Source organism: Echeneis naucrates, chromosome 13 (genome assembly GCF_900963305.1).
Source record: "Echeneis naucrates chromosome 13, fEcheNa1.1, whole genome shotgun sequence".
Taxonomy (NCBI): Eukaryota; Metazoa; Chordata; class Actinopteri; order Carangiformes; family Echeneidae; genus Echeneis; species Echeneis naucrates.
The window spans coordinates 22,154,110-22,171,196 of record NC_042523.1 but is presented as its reverse complement, the minus strand read 5'-3'; the positions used below and the strand labels follow the sequence as shown (position 1 = coordinate 22,171,196).

At 43.7% G+C, this 17,087-nt stretch overlaps 1 pseudogene; it reads right to left on the bottom strand.

Annotated features, from left to right (window-relative positions):
- Nucleotides 1-758: 758 nt before the first annotated feature.
- Nucleotides 759-17,087, bottom strand: part of LOC115052527 (calsyntenin-2-like) — a 188,165-nt pseudogene continuing 171,836 nt past the window's right edge.

Genomic DNA, 17,087 nt, shown 5'->3' with positions numbered 1-17,087 from the left:
TAGAAGAAGCCAACTGATGATTTAAAGAAAGAGTCTTGTGTACAGTACATTACATCCGCTTTTATCAGGGATTGTGGTTTTGTGTGCGCATGCAGCAGAGGAGAAAATATGCTTTTCTGCTGCTGGAGAGAAGAGATATTTTGGAATATAAGATAATTGTTGTTCGCTGAGAAGATTGATATCACTGTCATAACCGAGTGGTAATATAAAGGGAGCAAATCATTTAGCAGCTTGTCCCAAAGTGACAAATCCACCGCCAAAGTGCATTACTTACATCATTAAATGTTGTGTATTTAATTTGTGTTGTGTATTTAAAAAAAAGTGACACTACGACTTAATATGGATTTTCATCGAGGCGTCACTTACTAAGATTAGCTCAATGGCCTCGAGCTGATATAAGAGTGCTATCCATTTCTCATCAGGAGAGAAATAAGATGAATTTCATGTCCAAATTATTGCTCACAGAGCTGTAATTCACCATCGCAGGATGAATGCCATGGATGGATAGTAAAAAAACTCTAAGTGGGGAACTTTGAGAAAGGAATTACAGAACTTTTCTAAGCGGTGGTCCAACTGTGAAAACTAACAGTTTATTAGTAGTCGAAGGTCAACCGCTCTTATGTTCTATTCCAAGGTGCTATATAAGATATAAGATATAAAGCTCTCAGAAGTGAAATATGAAATATATATGAACCTCGTGCATTTCTCTCTACTGCATGTGCACCATGAATCTGTGTGTTTGTGCAAATGGAGGTGGATTAAAAGTTAGTGTTGTTTCCGTCCATCCCCCTCTTTTGTGACCTGATGCGATCTGTAAAATTGGAACTGTGGAAGTCCATTCCCTCTTTGGAAGAACTTTTCCGTCTCCCTCTGTGAGTGTGCATGGATACCTTTATGTTCTTATCCAGACTCTCCAGGGAGTTGATGTCCAGTCCCTCTTTGCAGGCCTGCAGACAGGAAATTACTTTCTGACTCTCGATCTTCCCTGGCCGGATGGTCAGTCCAGATAGGCTGCCCCGGAAATACTGAGTGAACCGCGGCTTGGTCACCTCCCCACCTACACACACGCGCACACAGACACACCAACCACACAACCATTAAAATGCATCACTGAAAAATAATTGTAGGTATTCAAGTCCTATGTCAAGTTGAAAGTGCAGTAATCAGCGCTGTAGTGTTAGGTTTGCGTGTAGACAGTTTAGTAGGTTTTTTTTTTTTATTAAGCCCAGGTGACTAAATTATGCTTATAATCGATTTTAAGGTCTGCATTTTGTGGTGCTGCTGAAAAAATGCAAATGTTACCCAGCGGCCCCATCCAGGCTAAATGGGAAAGTCAAAACAGTTAAAGAATTATCCTCTGAACTCCATAAAGGCCAAAGCCACCAAGATGAATCTCCAAACTACTCATTAGCTGAAAGGTTACCAGCTCTGGGTACGAAAACTTCCCAACGCTTTCCTTCCCCTCGTCTATTTCCTCTCTTCCTCTTCCTTTGTCTCAGGTTTTAATCCACCAAACAACAAAAGGTATGGTCCCTTCATCGAATGAAAAAAATTTGACCTCAACCATGCAGCAAAAACATTAGGAGGGTGTGATGAAGAATGGGTGGAGAATTAGCTGGAGGGCAAAAAAAAAAAAATGTGTTTATTGTCCTCTGCATGTTGGTCGGTTTGCTATTTATTGAAGAAAAACTGCTACTTGCTGGCTTGCAATTCTGATTTGATCAAGTCTGATTGCTGTTAAAAAAAAAAAAATCACAGGCATGCGAAGCAGAAGAGAAGCACTCAGATGCCAATGCATGTTGGACGCCGGTGTTATACGGACATTCTCTGGAGGTTTTCAAATCAGCCGGGTTGGTTATATAGTTTAGTGAAGCTGGTAAACAGCCCGCCTGCTTCTCTAAATGTCCTCCTGACCTGATAAATAGCTTCTGAGGAAATTGCTTTCAGGAACTTCCACACTCCTTTCTTGATTGGTCTACCCGGCTGGGCAACACAGACTTCTGGTTTGTGGTTGTCCATTAAGTGACTTCCAATATATAACAAATTTTAACAGGTCACCAAAGTGGACCACCTGAGCCATGCACGTGTCAATCAGGCTGCTGAGATCGTCATCACCCCCGGAGGCTCCACATACAATTTATATCGGCCTCAGCCAGCCCCACCAATTCTTTCTGATAATTCTTATCTAATCACTCTAATGGAGCCAATCTGTCTGACTTCTTCTGGAGCGTCTGCAGCCATAAGAACCAGATCAGGCACCAAACAGCTCTGTTCAGGATTCAGATCATTGTTTCATTTTGGATAAATGCAGTTCAGAGCACAAAGTAGATCCCACCAGTTGACAAACTATTCACTCGTATTGTGTTGCTGTGGCAGATGGGTATCCGTGCAGCAACCTGATGGGTCAAACATGGACCTGTGGATGATCGATGTGGTGGAGGCCAAAGCTGTGACAGTGGAATTTGTCTCAGTCAGTTGCTCGTCAGCTCCTCTGTCACGAGTCAAAATCATGCCTCAGCTCCGCCAGCAGCAAGACAAAATTGTCTCAGCTATTCATGCTTGACCTTCAGGACTTCGAGGTATTACAGGCATAGGCGCAAGGCATGTGAGGAGCGCTGGCATTCATATGAGCGTAATAATCAGTAGTTATACCAGCTGCAGAAAAAGTCAAGGGTAAATCTGGTCATGCTTTGTCACCAGTCAGTATATTGCGATAGCACTGTTTCTTTCAAACCGCGTCAGAGGAGATAAAACATTTGGTATGAAAGTATATGTTTAAAATCTCCATAGTAAAGATTTTCTTTGTACACTTTCAAAGAAAAACCTTCACAGTCTTTTTTTGAGGGGGGGGTTGGCTATACGAGAACAGAGCAGTGCTGCCCAAGGTGAGTGGCGCTTTAACTGCTTGGTGTCTGCTTTTGGTTCCTACTGCAGAATTAATTCACTTCCAGTACGCCCAGTTTTAATCTGTGTAACAGGTGACCGAGGAGGTACTCTGCAGTCTTTGACAGTGGCCGGTGCTGGGGGAAGCACTCATTACAAAATCCGTTGGCCTCACCATACATTGCCAGGCTCGACCTAGGTAGCCCATAAAGTCCTGCTAATGGTGCGAGTACATTTATCACCGGCCTACGCGATGATGTTAACAGGGTCTGAAAAAGTCGTCTGCGCAGGAGGAGGCACAGCTGACCACTGCTGGAAATACTTCACCATGCCCTACTTTCCTGGTGCAAAAGTGGCAACAGAAATGGACTACAGACCTTCGGCTCAGAATCAGCCCCATGATTGCTGACCTACAGCTTTATTGTGCACTGAGGCACGATGGATAGAGCTCCCTTATCCTCCCGGAGCAATAACAGAGTCCTACCAGTTGATGGGCTCTACCCAGGGGACCCTATTAACCCAGTGGCTTGTCATCTGCCTGCCTGCTTTAACAGAAAATACACTGATGAAATCTTTCTTGACTGGGTAGATATGGAAATATACGGGCAGAGGAGCTGATTTCATATCTTTCTATATCATAGATATGCTGCTGTTCGTTGGACTAAAGGAGCTGGGGTAGGATATGCTGCTGCCTTTAATTCGATGCCTTCCACTGGCAGAAATGATTTTTTTGTCTGGGTCCAGATGCGTCAATCTCACTCTTTTAGCACTTTTTCTGGCTTCCAGCTCATAAAAACCTGGAATCACTTTTGGATGTTCATGTGCCAAACTATGCCAAACACATTCTTTCCTCTTCCTTTATGCGTCACGCCTCCGACTTGCATCTCCGCTCCTTCCTTAACTCACTTGCTATTTTCTCCCTTATTTCCTGTCCTCTCTCTCTCGATATCCACCTGTCCTCTCAGTCCCTCCCTGACAGATGTTATCAATTTAGGCTGTGGTCTGAGAAACCATTAAGGGTCTTAGACAGAGGGCAAGAAAAAGAGAGGCAGAGGAGAGGGGATTACTGAGACGCTGCGGAGCAAAGAATGACACAGGTGATAAAACTGCTGATCATCCCCCTTTACAGAGACTGGTTTTTACATGGTGTCAGCTCCCTTTGCCTCGCTCTGTGTGGCCCCTCCTCGCTCTATAGATCCTCACTATTCTTTTTTTGTCTGCTTTATTTGCGTCATTCCCAGAAGAACAACATATGAGACTGCAGAGGCCTGGGTGAGCCGGATACGGATCATTACTTCAGATGAAGTGTGAGCGATAGCCTCACTTACTGTGATTTACTGCATGTGAACCTGTATCACTCATGCACGTCCGTATTCATTCATTATATATATATATATATAAAGACAGACATTAACGTTTCAATTTCTGCATGTGTGTAATCATCAGCAGTCATTCCTGCACGTCTGCTGCTGGAGGCCCGGCAGGCAGAGCAGTAGTGTGCGATTACACAGCTGAAGAGAAGAAGAAGGAGATGAGATGTGATGCGATTCGCCGCCTGGCTGCCACCTGCCTCCGACGGTCACACATGGCCAGGTCGGAGGGTAAAATACAAGTTGACTGTGCAGAAAGTGCCTGGGCCGGGCGGGCGGGGGCAAAACTGGCGTAAAATAAGAGACTGAAAATGCACAATGTACACGTACGCTGAGAATGTAACCTTTTCTGCCGTGAGCAGGCACACTTGACGTGTTAGCGAGCAGCGCAGTCCGCCAACAGATGTCTCCATGCCAGCTTTGGTACGAGGCCTGTGATGCCTCCTGTAGGTGAGACGCTTTACTGTCACCATCTTGACCGCACCTGAACTGCTGGCTTATCCCTAATGGGCAAAAAGCTGGAGCCGACTCTTCAGTGCATGTCGACTTAGGATCACCCACCCTGCCTCTTTATGCAGATATCTCAGCCTTAATAAAATTTAAATGGGTTAGTTTTATTCACCCCGATACAGCTGCCACAAAGGAGGAAATAAGTCAACACCGTATCGAGCTGCTCAGGCATTTATTTATGCTGCTATGTTGGAAATTTTAACCTTGGAGTCAACGGGGGCTGAGTCAGTGTTGGAGACGGCCTGAAGTAGCTTTTCTAGGAGCTGCAGTTTGTGGCATATTTGTGTTGACGTTATTCTTGGTATGTCACGGTCCTCAAACTTCCAGGGAACTTCATGTCCGCATGAATGTGTTTGTGGACATCCAGAGTGAACGGCTGCACAGACTGCATTAGTATTCACATCTGTGCACCTGAATTCATCAAGGCCCTCCCTCTGGCCCCATCTATGGTTCTCATTTTCCAATATTAGGAGTCTGCAGCAGCCACGTAGCCGGCTTGTACGGTTCGAGCATATAGACGAGCACTTTCACATCTGTGGATACACTGAAGCTGGCCTCATTATGAACAAACCAAATATAGAAAACAAAAGATTATATGGACACTATCCTGCATCATCAGCACTGTATAGACTACAGTGGGAAAACTGAATATTTAACACACGTGTACAAATGTGTGGACTTGAATTTGGTTTAATGAAGGATCTAATCTTTTTTTGTCTTATTTTGTAACAACAGTCGATCATTAGTAGTTCTGATTGCAAATTAACAGCACAATCAAGATATATTTTTTTTCCTCTTTTCGACTTTCATTGGGAAAATTTCCTGCACCAAGCTGCTGATGTGCATCACATTCCCATAGTTACAAAATAATCTTGTGTAAAAAAGCCAAACAGCGCGTCATTTCTGCAGATCAGCAGATCACAGTGTTCAGTTCAACAGTTCACGGTAAGCAGATGGACTAATATTAGTCGACTGTCTGAATACATGCTGAACACATCCATCTGGTCCTGTAGTTGGTCTGCTGTCCATCTTAGCGTTTGATTGGCAGCTTCCGCACTACTGTCAGCTAAAAAACCCAACTGGCCGGAGCGCTTTCAAACTGAATCAAACACATTAGGTGTGAAATCATCCTCGAGGACTCGGGCAGATGATGAAACAGAAACACAGGAGCAGAAAATGTAATTTGAATACCTCAGATTGATGCTCCTGTCTGGACAGGGTACCTAATGACTCATCTATCACATATGTTATACGTCCATAAATGTATCCTGAAGACCTTTTTAATGCAAAAGCCATTTTGTGTAGATATTTTTTTTACATACATAGTTATAGTGAATGTGCAGACACACTGCTGCTGCTCACGTCGTGCCTTCTGTGCAGACATGGTGTTACCCGCCTCCCAATAAAAACTGATTCATGTGACATAGCAGTCAATGATGACAGGTCAAAGCAGGTTTTACATACCGGCTGACTCTCACTCCGTCACACTGTAATGGCTTCTTTGGATAAATATCTGCGTTATGATTATTTTAAATTATATTATTTGCTGTGGCGGGGACAGAATCTATTTCCATTAGACAATGCTGACTGGCCAGTTAAGTGTTATGAACCATGAAACTACATCATGAAATTTAATTAAAAATTGCAAAAATATCAGCGTTGCGTGCAACCCAAACTGCTTTGAGCTGACAAATGTTTTTATTAACTCTGCCATCGATGTGCACACTATCATGTCACATCTCGTCTAAGCCCGAGCTCATCGCACCAGCGAGTAAGCAGCAGAGTAAGTGGAGGCAACCTCAACGCCACATTTCTGCAAAATGCTGGATTTCTTTTTCATCACATTCAGAGCCGATGCTTTTCAGGAGCCAGTCAGACAATAAATGAGCTCATCTTCGCAACTCATTTTGTAATCAAGATGCTGGACACTGCTTCAGCTCTTTGAAAAAAAAAAAAAAAAAAAAGCTGCTGCAGCTAATGGCTTATGTTAAGATTTCAGGATGCCTTTTACAGCTCTTTACAGAAGGCTTAGCCCCCAACTAGAAAAGCAGAATAGTCTCTCAACTCTGTCTTTTATTCAAGGCTCTTAATCCTCCTAAAGGCTTGCAGTGTTCAATGAAAGAAATGGGAGGGAAGGGGAAGGAGGAGCAGCGGGGCAGGGGGGAGCGAGGAAGAGTGCTATGGGCCGTAGATGAGATGGCCTGCTCCCACTCCTGCACTGAAAGATGTCTCCAGTCTTTATCTGAGGCTAAGCATCGCTGAGCAGTCTCATTTAGGTTATCAAATCAACGGCAGGCTGTGCTGTGTGAAAAAGTGCCCTTCTTCCACCCTTGTGCAATTAGTGGCACCTATCAGTTTAGAGGACAGTTTAATTGTACGCCTTCTTTCAGGCTGCTTTAAAATCGTTTGTCAAAGGCAGAGTAAATGCTTTTCTTAATTACATTGTTCATTCAAGGCCACAGAACATGTTCAACACTCAATGACTCCTTTAGTAATAATAATACGTCAGACAGTCATATTTATATTCCTCACCTTGCTTCCACAAAGGACACAGTATTCATTCATCAGGAAATATCTTTTTTCCTAAAGTGGCTTTTATATTAGAAGTTTTGCTTCACTTGAATTGTTCCACTTTTAAATGGTGTGGGAGATGATCAAACTCTAGAGGAAAAGCGACTGAACTTCTGCACTTTGGGGTAACGCTCATCGTCATCTCCATCTCCACCTCCTCCAGCTCACCTTGCCAGCAGGCGCCGACGGTCAGCTGCACGTCAATCTGGGAGGGATGGATGGGCCAGTCGTCCGTCACCAGGTAGGGGTCGTAGTCACGCCGTCCACATAGAGCGTCACCACTGGGAACTCCACGTTGATGACGTAGTAGTGCCACTCTTTGTCACAGATCTGAGGACGGGCAGAAGGAAGAGTCAAAAAAACGGCTTTGGAGGTCTTGTCAGGTCATGCTGGGGAACTGTAATAGAATGACAATAAATTATCCATGAACAGATAGTATTCCATTTTCGCTGGATGAGGAATCCCGTACAGACTCCAAAGTCATTAAAGTAGAAGTACATGCCACAATCTTAGACAGGCACAAGTACCCGTACAGCTAGGAGGAAGCCCAGGGGACCTCGGCCATCAGAGAACACGTCGACGAAACGGTGACTGATTACTGAAAATCTAAATAAATAAGTCAGTAAGCAGGTTTCTGTCCCTCGCTGGATCTCGTTCTCAAGCTCTACTGGAGACGGCTCCTAATCATGTCGATGCTGAACGCTAGCCGTCTGTTGAAAGCGACAAACTTACACATTGGACCTTGAAGTGAATTGTGTCAAATTCTTCCTCCGTGGCTTTGGCGAGAATGGATGAATTAGAAACAGCTAAGCCGCATATATGTCATTCACTGGCACGAAGCACGGTGAAAATTGTGGAACAAACTTCCTCCTCAGGGAACAAATGCGTCTGAACACCAACCAACATCTCGTGCCACTGCACAAACTCCCTCTTCGTAACATTTGAAGCGTATTTGTTGAAGGCAGCTGATTGGTGATGGTAGCATCGCTGATCTTCAGTTCGTGTAGGTTTTTAATGGATGTGATTATGTGCGTTTACAGATGAGGACAGTGTGTATGGATTTTTTCTCTGACACAGCCGATCTGTTGTGTGTGTGTGTCCCTCCTGTCTTCACATTTATACAACAAAAGCACAATTCATCCATTGCAGAAATGCTATGAACACGCAGCTATATCACATGCAGAACACAACATCCTGGTCTGTCAGGGTCGGCCTCTCTGTCTGTCTTCAGGCTTTTACTCATCACATCATGTGAGGATATGAAAGGAGAAAGAGGCAAACAAATACCACACCTGTGCCCACACACAAACGGACACAAAGGTTGAGAGGTTAAACAAAGACAGTTCTTTTTCCTGCCATGAATCCTGATATATTGCAATTCCCTCACTGTGCAACAAATAAATGGATTTTTATTATCCACAAACACAGACACACACATTATATCAGGGAAAAAGAAATTTGTGAACGTAAACATCACATCTGTTTGTGCCAGCAGGAAGTATCTGTGGTCAGTTTTCTTGGTTGGAAAGTTGTATTTTTTTTTTCCCCGTCACAGCCTAAAACTCTTAGAGGATTCACTGAGTGGAGATTATAAATATATATTTTTTTTCTTGGCTTGTGAAGATTTAAAGCTGAATTTTCCTCTTGTGCTGCACTAGTCCATAAACTCTGAAAGATCCTTGACTGTTCCAATCGCCCCTCATCGCATTTTTAATTGATTGCACAAGCCCACTCGTGTCTGCCTGAGTGCGTCGGTTTCTTTCTCTCCATTTTGGTCTCCTCCTCGCCTCGGCGGTGCCGGCGCTTCACCTCTTCTTCCGGGCTCCTTTCATCTAACACGGGATGGCCTTTGAGCACTTAGCCTTGGGTGACCTCCCCTCTCTAATGAAGGGTGCTCAGCAACCTGCCTATTAACAGTATGCTGGAACAGCAGATGGGACTTCTAATCAATCTAATTCATTTTCACTGTTATTGGGGAGTGAGATAAAACATCTGGTCTATTGGTGATGGCTCTGCACAGCTGTTTAACACATATGCAGCGTGTTGATCTGCTGAGTCAGAGCTCAGAGTAAAAGGGGGGATAATCTGATTTCAGTTTGGTTGTTGCTGGATGTTAGACTGAAACTGAATGGGTAACAGCCATCTGATAAGCTAATTGGGATATTAGCATGTACCTGTGCTTGAAATCGCAGCATATTTTCTACTCTGACTTCAGTGTGTCTCCAGAATACATCTCCATCTTGTCCTCTGCTCTGTTCTCCTGATTGTCAGCGTGTCTGTTGAATTATCACCTGGATTTTGAACCCCCCCAGCCTTTAGTCTGGTTTCATTTCATTACCTAGCTGCCACAGGTAATGAAACTTACATCTATTCGCATGCACACACGTACTTATCCTTCTGACATTTACACATGCAGACAGCGCCCAACCGCCCATCCTCTGCTGCGCCTTTCCTGGTTCAATATTTCAAAGTGTGTTCGCGCCCATACGGGATCTGACTGCCTGGTGGGTGACTTCCTCTCTCAGGCTTCAAAGAAGGGAATGGCGTGCTGTGCTTGCCCAAGAGGAGCCTGCTTCTGCCTGGGGAGGGGTCTCAGCTGGAGAGCTCTCCAAAGCTGTAGGTGTGTGGTGGGGATTATGTGGCCACACATGTTACAACTACTTTGGAAATCAGAGGAGGTGACAAAAAGGAGAGATATTTGGATACCAATGTGTTTTAGATAAGTGGAAAACAGCTGGCAGACTTTTATGATCAACAGGTATTGGAATTTTCCCAAAATGAAAAGCATTTAAAAACAGAAATCAACCAGGAACATGAAAGTGCTCGTGTGGACAGCTTTTTATGCCCTTAAAGCATAAAAGACAGTACACCTGTGACACCTGGAGCGACAAAGAGAAGAGTTATTTCGGCTAAAATATGAGATGTTCTTCCAAATTAGTGACAGCTGCATTTGACAGATGAATGAAGAACAGCAGTATAGTTCTTTAAAGGAGGAAACAAACCTTTAGCAGACACTCTTAATGGGGCTAAAATTTCATCCTAACGGGATACAGTTTGGGTTCAGCCTGACCTTAGGTTAAGAGCTAAAGAACTTTGCCAACATAAAATCAATAGGCCTTTGACAATGTTGGTGAGGTAATGAAATCGTTGCCTTGTGCTCTGAATGCCATCTTGCAAAAGCAGCTAACAGTGTTAACCTTAAACTGTTAAACACTCTGGCGGATAAAAGCTCTACAGGAGAGAATATTCATATTTGTTTCTGTGCTGGTGCGAGAGTCCAGCTGTTTAGCTCACACTGATTGTGCTGCAATGCAATGTGTCTTCAGTTGGAGAACAGTTTGTGCTGTTCAAAAAGATTCCCGTCCTGCGGTCATTTTGCAGGTTTGTGTCACAATTGCTGGATTAAAGTATTGCCTCTCAAAACGACTGGAACCCATAATGTAATGTTATAAATGCGCCGTTTTCACATTTGAAAAGTCTTCAAATGGAGGGGGACATTAGTGAAAACAACTCTCTTTAACGCGGCAACGTTGCTGCTCTTCCTAATACTGGAGAAGCCTTTTAAGTAATCTTATCACTCGCCACAGTAAACACCATCTAACACCATCTGTTGTATGCCAAATCTACTACAGTTAATAAACCGAGGAACAAGATAAGTTGCTGTAAAGTCAGTTCAACAGTTGTACCTCTTTATAGTCTCACACCAACAGTCATAATTTTCGGGCCCATCAACATCTGACTCTCACCAACTGCTTACAGAAGTGAAAAAAAAAAGTGAGTAAACAACTTTCCGATGTTCCCTGAATGCATCACATGCAGGTAGTACATCACCACAGGCTCCATTCGGCAGCAGTGTGCCGTACGTTGAGTTATGGGATGTTTAAGGGGGTTCACCGTTGTGAGTGGGTCCAGTTTTAATTTGGGTGATCCACGCCTCTCTCTCGTGTGTGGGTGATTTACACCGTGCCGCGTCACAGAGCTGCTCTGTTGGAATCGACTTTAAGTCTTGTTAACCACGCACTCGATTGACATTTGGAATGGCATCCGTTGTTCAGCTTTTGGAGAGAACCTGAGAGGTCACGATGAACTTGGCTCAGGCAATGAAATTAGTCGGGCTGACAGCGTGGGTCCTCAACTTTCAGCCCTCGGTGAAATGTAATCAGGTTGATGGAGATGTCACAAAGTTTGGCATCTTGTCAAAACAACGATTAGAGCCAGAGGGAGCAGGTGCAGTTCTACATCCGGGAAGACATCAGTGTGTGTGTGTATGTAGGTGGTGTCCATTAAACAACAACAACAACACAAAGATCCATCCATGCTCGCACAATCTGAAAGCTAAACACATTTGAATAAAGCCACAGGCCTCTGTGTGCGCAGTCAGAGTGTGTATGGCGGTGTGTATTTGCCTCAATCGACAAGGATATACTACTTGCAATAACACCCCCACCCACTAACAGTCACGCACACATGGATGCAGAAACATCAATCCGCCGCCATTAATTGTCGACTTCAGAAACTTCAAAGCGGAAGCTAAAGTTAAAGCTAAAGTTAAAGAGAGCAGCTATGCTTCGCCTTGTATATGAAAGCAAAGCGAAAAGTTTTGTATTCCCAAACCACCTCCACTTCGCCGTGTCTCTGCCTGATGCAAATTGACAAGTTGGAAGGAATGAATGAAATAAATAACCACACAAACAAAAGTAGAGGAGGACATGAAGCAACCAGAGGACAAAGAAAGTGAAAGCAAGAGCGAAGGAGGTATAGAACGGAAACATCGTACATCAAAAGATCCTCATCATCTCTTGGGGCACTCCATGGCAAGAAGAAACAAAATTGCTATCTGCCCCCGCCCTCTCTCTCTCTATCTCACTCTTGTTTCTTCCTTTGCTGTTTATTTGGTCTCTTTTCTTCTCGCCTGTCTCTCCATTAGAACATGACTGTGGGAGTTTGTTGCCTCTAGTCCTTTGGAGTTGAAAGTCTTTAAGAGAATCTGTCACCTACCCAACCTTCAAGCTTCAAACAAGAGATGGGGAATAAGATAGAGACGGCAGAAGAATGAAGAGAGATGGAGGTGATCTGAGATCAGCAGGGGCAGAGAGAGATGAGGCTGAAGGAAAGGGGAAGGGTGGAGATTAAAGAAAGAAAAGAGGAGGACAGAGAGAAAGAGAAGGAGGTAAATAACGATATTGGAAATATGGGAGAGGAGAGAAAAGTGAGGGAGACCTTTATCTGAGTGTCTCCAAATCAGGAACTCTTCAAACAAAATAAAAAATCATTAGAGAAACTTTGAAATATGCCTACTTGTGGTTTTGTTTTTTTTTTGTTGTTGTTGTTTTTATGCCGAGAGGCCAGCGAGTCAACATCTTGCCTTTTGACTTGGCCAAACAATAGTTCAGTGAAAAAACCAGCTCATTTCGAGAGTCCTGGCAACAACAGCCAAGCTCGTCCTAATTTAAGAAAGTATAGAACAACAGCCAAGTTATGCTGCATGCCAAGATGTGCTGTACATCATAAAGGTTCATTGGAAATCCATAAAATGTTTTATTCATATCCCGCTTAGAAATATCATACACTAACCTCGTTGCTCTCTAGTGATTAAAAGCATCATTCTGAGTTTAAATTACATCACTTCAACAACTGTATGAGCTGAGGCAGTAAACTCCCCATTCCCCAGAATATCTCCAGCGTTAGACCGTAAGGTGTCGCCGACGAGCAGGTGAGTCACGTGTTCCCAGGACCAGACAAAGACAAGAAACTGACCGCCTTTAAAAATGGGGTTGTTTTTTTTAGCTCATAGTGTGGACGTTTGGAAGAGGACTGAGGAGAGGAAGTAAAAGAGGGGGGAGGAGGACCTGTAGGGCCGTCTGGAGGAAGGAGCTACAACAAAGATTGATGAGCGTTGGAAACAAGGTGACTTTAAGGAGGGGAGGACGGGGAGGAGCTAGGGAGGAAATGAAAAAGTTACTGTGAGGGCAAAGTGAAAGCAGACGGGCAAATGCAGGTACTGGATGGGCTGTTTTTTTTTTTTTTTTGGGGGGGGGGGGGGTAAACCTGGAAAAGGTCAGAAAAACAAATTAGATAATGTAGCACGTCATGACCATTGGTCAGGAGTCGCTGCAATGATGCTGCAGATCTGTGATAAATTTAATAATCAGGAACAGAGAAGTGAAATTGAATTAGTGGGGAGAACCAGCAGGGAGCTGCATGATCTCCCTGCTTTAATGTGGTGTTGTCTCTGGATGCTCCAGCTTAGCTGCCTCTGTAAGTAGGCACTGTCCTCAAAACCAGACTGAAATCAGGCTGAGATCAGTGAAGCTAAAAGTATACTTTGTCGTTATTATTACTTGTTAAATTTTTCACTTAACCCTTGAACCCAGCTTAAAAACAAACAACAAACAAAAAAAAAACGCACACACTTAGAGAGGGCTGAATGAGAAGAATGACACAAGTTCAGCTGGCTCAGTCCCAAAGCCCTCAAAATCTGCCTTTCTCCTTCTTCGACTTAATAATTAACACATCACGTCTCGCTGTTTTATCCATGGGGATAATATTTGACTGAGACAAAATATGCTGTTGGCAAAAGTGTGGAACTTTTGCTGACCTTGAAAACTGGCAAATGTGATAGCCATAAAAAAAAAAAAAAAATAGGGATCATAGAAAAATGGAGTCTTTCTAAAGTTGAGCCATTGAAGACATCAGCATTAAACTGAGAGCAAAGACAAAGAGACCCAAAGGAAACAACAGACACAGCTGCCTTTTTTAGTGCACTGAGCACTTGCAGTGGCATAAAAGTTACAGGAGTGTCCTTGCAGAGTAATATCCATCTGAAGTGTATTAACATTTATTAACATAAGCAATGGCTCCTTTAAGCTCCTGGTGATTTCAGACAGGATGTAGCTGGACAATTAACAGAGACAGGAACTACAGTAAGAGGCAATCGTAACCACCCGAGGTCCAAAGAAACCCATCGAAAAAAAATCCGCACCCCCGCTGCCACAGCTCACGCCATCAAGGGCCCCATTCGAGCAGAGTTTGGGGCAGCGGCAGTTTCTTCATGGGAGTTATGAAGGGGCTTATGGCTCACTCCAAAATTGCCAATTTGAGGGGCATAAAAAGCCCCATTTTCCCCCCGGTCCCAGATATTCACCAGACGGCACATTCTGAACTGGGAGAGAACTGAGGGCTAAAAATCTGCAGAAGCAAACTAAAGTGCTAAAATTACTCCGACGCTGTGAATCAATCTGCTGAACTCCACATGTGAACATGTGATTCTGCAATCTGTCAAAAAACAAATACCAAAACATATTTTGCGGCAAATTGTTGTCTAGCAGCACATTAATGTTATTATTAGTGTTAGTCATTAAAACAAAGGCAGGGCCGTCTGTATGTCTTCAAAATACACCAAAGTGCTGTTGACTAACATACAATTGCCATAAATCATCGCCAGCTCACGTCAACAGGGAAACTATTATATGTCAGTTTTTGTGGGCTTTGAAAATTGGTTGTCTAAGAGCCTATAATTACAAAAAATAGAAGAAAGAATTAAAAAGTGAGAGGAGGCAAAGGAATAGTTTTTAGTGCATCTTTGTTGGTGTCTATACAGGATGTCCTGAATGCATTGTGTGTGTGTGCATGCTTGTATTGGAGAAGTGCTTGAAGGTGACTATGAATTACCGGCTGGAAAAAGTGACTAATTAGAATGGCAATTATACAGCCGCTCCCAGCAGAGACTGGGAGTCAACAGCCAAATGACCTCTTCATAAGCTTGTAATGTGCCATCGGCACGCACACACACAAATTCACCAGGTTTAAAAGCTGCATTCCTATTTTAGTGCGACTAATCACAGACTGTCTTACACTGGCGGGTTCATACGGATCAATTGGTTCGATATAATTGCAGCATAACACTACTAATTAAAGAGGGAATCGTGTGGTTCAAGTGATTGAATATAAATATAGCATATCTACAGTGTGTAACGTCCTGCGACATCGACCTGTCCACCGTGAGTTGTCCTAAAAATGAGAAGAGTTGTTTCACTACAAACCACAGCAGGGGCTGCCGTTTGACTTTCATTGGTGGCCTACTTATCTCCTTTCATCAGCGCGACACGGACAGTGGACGCGGTCCGGTGAGAGTTAAAATATAAACAGAGCTCATTTTGGGAACTGACAGCAGCTCATCTTGCACTTCTCTGTCCTTGAATGGTTTATTTTTCTTGCCTGGGAAAAGCTGACCATCAGGTCTACATGTACAGTCAAACCGCAGGGCCGGTTTATTAAACGTGTACCTTTAATTAATTGGTGAACAAGTTTGTTCTCTTTTCCCCGTCCATTCTGCACACGATTGTTACCATGAGACCTTTTTAATTTGAGTTATAAATAATAAAAATAATAATAATTTAAACAATGCACCAATGAAGCAGCCCTTTTCTCTAAGGTGTCTTGGGAAATCAGAGCACTTTGTCATAACTCGGCAATCAAGTTGTGGAAGGGAAATTGTGTTACAAAGGCCTAAATGAAAGATTAAAATTATGTTCCTGTCTGCTCAACCTCATGTGGACATATTCTGTTCTATTCAGCAGGTCAGCTTTAAATATTCAAAGAGAGGGAGCCACACTGAGACTAAAAGGGCTGTAAGTGACAAGCTTTTGTGACCCGCACAACTCCAACATGCTAAACAACTGACCTTTCAGAAAAAAAACAACAGCAACAACAAAAAAAAAAAAGTGCTCTACCGCAGCACACCTTGACTTGTTAGTTTGAAAAAAGTGAGTTAAACAACTGTTATTCTTGAATGGCAGGAAATTGAAGAACACCGTGAGAAATGTTTGACCTTTTAGAAAGGCTAACTAGATCAGACAGACTTTACTTTCTTGGGAGTTTTGGCTCCACTGGTGAGTTTTTGCAGGGCGGACACGACAACAGTTGGTGTGCACGCATCATCTCTGCTGCTTATTATTTTATTCGTCCACTCAGGCAAACATTTGACAGCACTGCAGATGCAGTTGTGAGCTTCAGCTAACGTTCACAGTCATATCAGAACAAGAATAAAATGTCTCGATGGCTGTTGGCATCAGATGGGCTGATGGGGTTTGAGTCTTTTTGAGGCTGCTGCTCTCCTTTCGTTCATCGAGTTTCGTTCATCATTCTCGAGAGCATTCATATAGAATGGAGAGAAAAACAAACAAACCAAAATACCCAGCGATCAGCGGCTCCGCAGCAACAGGGTCAGTGTTTGGCATCAACAGCGTGAACCCGCGGACACAATCCGCCTTCTGTCCACAGTCCAGGTTGGTGGCGGTGTAAAGTCGTGGTGGATGCTTTTCTTCACTCACTTTGAGCCCTTTAACACCAATCAACCCCGTTTGAATGCCACAGTCTGACTGGGTTCTTGTTACCGGACCCCATGCCTCCCTTTACAGACACACTTCAACCGTCTCATGCTCCACGTCACAAAGATCAGGTCGTCGACGTCGGCTCGTGATGTTTTGATGGCTTCCCCGATTTTCCGATCTGAATCCATTCAAAGACATCCGGAGGTGGAGTAAAACGAGAGACTGACATTGTGAATGAAATGACGTGATGCCGTCACATCAGCATGCCACAGAATCTCTGTATCTGTCTCACTCTTGTTGATTCAATGCCTTGGGCTGGGGCTGTTTTGAGGTCAAAGGTCGACTCAGCCGAGCGCTGCCACTTGCTGCCAATTAGATCGTTGATAACGATCATTGCTGACTCCTTCTAAGAACGTCATGG